The 6,000-nt window shown below is 42.8% G+C and overlaps 1 long non-coding RNA gene across 1 annotated transcript in view; it reads left to right on the forward strand.

The window, feature by feature from the left end:
• LOC140593850 (uncharacterized) overlaps positions 1-1,720 on the forward strand; it is a 36,862-nt gene extending 35,142 nt beyond the window's left edge. Inside the window, exon 3 of the long non-coding RNA XR_011994187.1 lies at positions 1,623-1,720. This is a non-coding gene — a long non-coding RNA (uncharacterized lncRNA). The remainder of the gene's footprint in view (positions 1-1,622) is intronic.
• The last annotated feature ends 4,280 nt before the right edge of the window (positions 1,721-6,000 follow it).

Genomic DNA, 6,000 nt, shown 5'->3' on the forward strand with positions numbered 1-6,000 from the left:
GTTCAAACATGCAGAGAAATGGAAAAAATAGTACAATAAATACCCATGACCTTTATCAATAATTATTATCATTTTCCATCCTGGCTTCATCTGTTTTGTTGTTGTTGGATTATTTTTAAGTTAATCACCATCAAGTACTTAACATACATCTACAAAAAATGAGCATATCTATCTATCTATCTATCTATCTATCTATCTATCTATGAGAGACACAGATAGAGAGGCAGAGACATAGGCAGAGGGAAAAGCAGGCTTCCTGCTGGAAGCCTGATGTGGGACTCCATCCCAGGACCCTGGAATGATGACCTGAGCCAAAGGCAGACTCTGCTCAACCACTGAGCCACCCAGGTGCCCCGCATACCCTTTTGCATAACCAAATTCTAACATACTTCACTTAACAAATTAATATTAATTTCCTAGTATTGTATAATACCCAGTGTATATTTAAATGGTAACCTCAGTTTTATAGATTTTTTTCCAGTTTAGAATCCAGTGGCATAGTTTATTCAACAATTATGTCTTCAGTCTTTTAAAATCTAGAATAGCACATACTTACCCTTTTCACATGCTATTTTGACTTTTTGAAGAGGCGAGGCCAACTGTCTCCCAATTCTGGACTTTTGGTTCATTTTTCATGGTGCTTTAACTTGCTCCATCTATCTTCTGTCTCTCCCTTAGATCTTAAGTCTTGATGAGATTCAGGTCATACATTTTTTAAAAGATTTTATTTATTTATTTGGGAGAGAGACAGAGATAGTGAGAGAGAGCATGAGCAGGAAAGAGAGGGAGAAGCAGACTCCCTAAGAGCCTGATGTGGGGCTCAATCCCAGGACCCTGGGATCATTACCTGAGCCGAAGATAGACGCTTAAATGACTGAGCCACCCAGGTGCCCCCAGGTTATACATCTTGAAGAATATTCCATAAAAGAGAGTATCTACTTCACAGTGCATGACATCAGCAGTGCTTTAAGTCTGGTTGCCCCACTGTTGATGACAAGTTTGATCCTTGAGTTAATGGGATTGCAAACACAGTTCTTTTCACTAGTAAGATGCATTTTCCCTTTGTCAGTAAGCAAGTCAATCAGTGGCATGAATTTGGCACCATGAAAAATTCAGCTCCCTAACGTTAGGTTTTGTTTTTATTTAAACACAACCCCTTGTGCTTTTAGTTTTATAAAGGATTATACTGTTTTTCAGAGTTTTCACCTAGCTGGTTATATTCAACCTAAAATTATGAAATTCTCTACTCATATCTTTGTCATTTGGGGTGCCTTTTTTGTGTATAGTAGTCATGCATAACTGGCTTACTAAACTGGGCATTAGTGGGTTACCAGAGTTATGTGTTGTAGTTCTCTTATTCACTCATCTTATTTTATGATTACTACATGCCAGGTTAGAAGTAGAACTATAGAGTATTATGGAAGTGAATGTCATATTGCCATGAGTAACAAAATGTGTTCCCGGCAGCACCCATTGTACTAAGAAGTCGTGAACTGACGGAAGATATGGGGTCTACTCAACTCTTTAATAACCATATTAAGTGATATAATGAATTAACTGTGCCACACATTGAAATTGAAATGGGGGTCCCTTGGAGTAACTTCTTTGTTTCCTGTTTTCAGAAGGTCAGAAGATGGGAGTGAAAACATACTCAAAACCAAACACGGTGGTATCAAGCCTAATTAGGAATAAAAAACCATTTCTAAAATCTGTGTCTGTTCATTTTCTTTATTTCATTGGTTTCGTTTCACCCCCATCTGTGATTCATTTGCCTTTCGTCATCTTCCACAATGGCTTCTGCAAGAATATCAGTCTTGAAACATATGACATGGCTCGCACCCACTTCAAACATTGTTTAAAATCTCATTTATTATTTTGTACTGTGGTCTGACTAAAAGCCAATGTTACTGAGACTGCAGAGCACATACCTTCAATTCCCAGGATGAAAGGGGGAAGAGAGAGCAAGAGTGAGCCAGAGGGAGAGTTAAAACTGTGAGAAGCTCTACAGCAGACATGAGAGGAAAACGAGAAAATTGAGAAGTCTTGCAGCCAGCAGAAGTCTCTAGACACAAGAAAACTGGAGATTGCCCAAATCTGGGCTCAGTAGAGTATAGAAATGTGATGAAGACCAGGAGTAGTATTTTTTCCAACAAGAGGTTAGTTACTTAAGGACCACATGCCCAGGATTAGAAGGATTTATCTGAGTAGCCCAGGGACCACTTATCTGCAGTAGAATTAGTAAAATGGAGAGATGAGATGCTATGTGAGCCTCCCATTATGTGAGACTGTATTTAGAACTTGAAATTAACACTGGGAATAACCATATTGAATTGATATCAGCAGATAAAAGCTATATGGTAAGTAGGATTTCTATTTTTCTAATTAGCTTAAATTTTCAGGTACTAGAATCCAGGTGTTTGGGGGAGCCACACCCAGTCACTAGAGTTTAGCATCATTCCTTTACAGAAAAACAAAAGCAAGACCGGGTGCTGGCTATCTCAGGCCAGAAGCTCCATCATACTCATTCAACTCACCTCCCTTCCTCCATAGAGGAAGAATAGAATGTAGGCACCTCCCGTGGAAGGCTGCTTCTGGCTGCGCTGACTGGAAGGGGAGAGCGTTGCAGCTGTCCGTAGGTATGTGCTCTATTGATCCACCTGCACCCGAACACCTTGGGGAAATCTATTTGGAATGACAGGAGAAGAGCACTTACCCAAGAGGGAAAAGCAGATGGCAAGGAAACTTTCCTGTTTCTGGTGTAGTATTTATTACCCTTTTTCTGAGAAAGCTCTCAGTCACACCTTTACAAAGAGCTCAACTTCCAGACCACACACATATTTCGGGCAATTATTTACTCAGTGGCTGACTGCAACAGGGTCTTCTCACCCTGGAAACTGCAATAGGTGTAGACATAAGCTAGGAAAGTAACAGGCATTGGACTACAATTGTCATTGTTCATGGGATGGCTGGATGGCTCAGTGGTTGAGCATCTGCCTTTGGCTCAGGGCATGATTCCGGTCCCGGGATCCAGTTCCACATCAGGTTCCCTGCGAGGAGCCTGCTTCTCCCTCTGTCTATGTCTCTGCCTCTCTGTGTGTGTCTCTCATGAATAAATAAATAAAATCTTAAAAAAAAAAAACAATTGTCATTGTTCTTGCTGAAAGAGACCTTGGCTGGAAGAGTCAAAGGAGGCAGTGTCCCAAGCCTGCGCCTTGTACCTAAATGTTCATTTCAGTAAACTTACTTATGTGCAGTGCTGCCATCTTCAACTTCAAATTCTGAGAGATTGGACAGCCAATTGCTTCCTTTTGGTCCAGGTAAAATAAAGAAGCAACAGGCAAGGCGTCACCCAAATATGCAAATTGAAGTCACTGATGATGGAAATTCTCACACAAGTGAACATTTAGCTATTGTAATTCAGGAACTTTCTTTGTCCCTCATCTCTTTCATCTGGCAGTCCCTCAGTTATATTCTTTTGTGGTGAACTGGTAAACTAGAAAATAGACTTTCTCTGAGCTCTGTGAGCCACTCTAGCAAATTAATCAAACCCAAGGAGGGGATGGTAATGGGCACCACCAGTTTATACCCAGTCAGTCAGGAACACAGGTGACAACCTGGACTTGCAACTGGCATCTGAAGTGTGCTGGTGGTGGTGGGGGGGGCAATCTTGTGGGTCTGAGCCCTTAACCTGTGGCATCTGATGCTACCTCTGGGTAGCTCGTGTCAGAGTTGAGCTCCCTTGCAAGACACCCTACTGGTATCACAGCATTACTCGATGTGTGGAAAGCCCACCCAGCTGGGGTTGGGAGTGAATTGGAAGAGTAGAGGAGTGTGAGAGTCAAAGAGACACAGAGGGGTGTTTTTCCTTTAAGGATAGGAGTGATATTCGTCACTGCATTCATTCTGTTAATATAGTTCATATGCTTTTTTTGAAGGACACGTTGTATGCAAGTCTAGGCCTTTTTAGAAAAATCTAAATTTGTCTGACAAGAAAATAAAAATGACAGAGTAACTCATAGTTACTCAAGAGAAAAAAGTCAACAAGATGAGAAATCCTTCTGTGGTGGGTTCATATTTTGAAATATTAATCTCTCTCTCATCCCTCCCCACCCCCCTTCCTGTCCCCTCCATCTAATTAAACTAGGCCTTTCTTTGCTTATTGAATCAAGGAAGTGATGTGACAATAAGACAAAGAAGAAAAAGGGCCTCTTCCAGGACTTTGAGCTTTCAAAGACAAGGCCTTATGGCGTCAGAAAACATTCAAGGCATAGACCAGGGGTTTCAAGGGGGTAGCTTCTTCCCACCCCTTAGGGGACATTTGAAAGTGTAGTGAGGGGTGGGGGTAGGTGTTTGTCACAACTGAGAAACATTATCCCATTATGTGCAAATGGTGGATGGAGCCAGGGACACTAACCATTCTACAAAGAGTGGGACAATCTTGCATAAGAAGGGAGGACTGACCCCAAGTGCCAAGAGCACCCCTGTTATAAAACTCACTGGTGGGCAAGAATACTGAGGAACTGGAACCCTTGTGTATTGCTGGTGGGAAGGTAAAATGATGCAACCACTGTGGAAACAATATAAAAATTCCTCAAAATTTAGACAGAATTACCATATAACCCAGTAACTAGATGAGCCTCTTGAATACCTTGGCTCTGTGTAAAGCACCCCAGAATTCAAATGGGATACTAGTGACAAAGAAAATTCCTGAGTTGGCTGAACAATGGCTTGAAATAGAATTGTAGTGGCATCATGAAGTTATGTTTCTTGTACACTGAATCTCCAGCCTGATAGAAAAAGCCATCCTCACATTGCTTCCAGCTCTCTAAAGGCTATCCAGTCTCTTGCGGCTTCGTAATAACATTCCAAGCTACATGTTCACTTGTGTGAGAATTTCCATCATCAGTGACTTCAATTTGCATATTTGGGTGATGCCTTGCCTGTTGCTTCTTTATTTTACCTGGACCAGAAGGAAGCAATTGGCTGTCCAATCTCTCAGAATTTGAAGTTGAAGATGGCAGCACTGCACATAAATAAGTTTACTGAAATGAACAGTAGGTACAAGGTGCAGGCTTGGGACACTGCCTCCTTTGGCTCTTCCAGCCAAGGTCTCCTTCAGCAAGAACAATAACAATTGTAGTCCAATGCCTGTTACTCTCTTATGTCTGAGGACTCTGACTACCTTCATTTCCACCTTAGTGTGTACTTCATTTTTTTTTTTTTGTTAAAGATTTTATTTATTTATTCATGAGAGACATGGGGCGGGGGGGCAGAGACACAGGCAGAGGGAGAAGCAGGCTCCATGCAGGGAGCCCGATGTGGGACTGGATCCCAGGCCCTGGGCCGAAGGCAGGTGCCAAACTGCTGAGCCACCTAGGTATCCCCCCCTTTTTTAAATTGTACTTATTTATTCATGAGAGACACACAGAAGCAGAGACATAGGCAGAGGGAGAAGCAGGCTCCTCACAGAGAGCCCGGTGTGAGGCCTGATCCCAGGACACCGGGATCATGACTGGAGCCAATGGCAGACACTCAACCACTGAGCCAACCCAGGCTCCCAAAGTTCTTCTGTACCACTAATCTCTTAACTCTGGCAAAAGACCCTGAGGGCAAAGTATCCTGTGATGTGAACCAAAACTATCCCCTCAGCAGTCGGAACTGCCCTGATGCAGCCCAACCCCACGTGATTGACCGCAATTTGACCTTTAGTGCCCACCTGCAAGGACTCGCCAACCTTCATCCCACAGAAATCTAGAAGTATTTTCATCACTTTGGAGACAGTCCTTGGGGCGCTAGTACACTATCTTCCTAGTAGTGTTGGTCTCATGGAAATAAATTCCTTTGTTGTTTCACCACCACTCCACTCTCTGACTTTGGATTTTGTCAATGGCAGTGGCCAAACATGGTCTGTGTGGGGCTGCCGGAGCCAGGTGTTGGGTCCATGTTCTGGTTCCAAGTCCATACCCGTTGCAGCTTCCAGGGTGAGGAGACCCTGGTGCC

The sequence above is a fragment of the Vulpes vulpes genome, chromosome 9 (assembly GCF_048418805.1).
Source record: "Vulpes vulpes isolate BD-2025 chromosome 9, VulVul3, whole genome shotgun sequence".
Lineage (NCBI taxonomy): Eukaryota > Metazoa > Chordata > Mammalia > Carnivora > Canidae > Vulpes > Vulpes vulpes.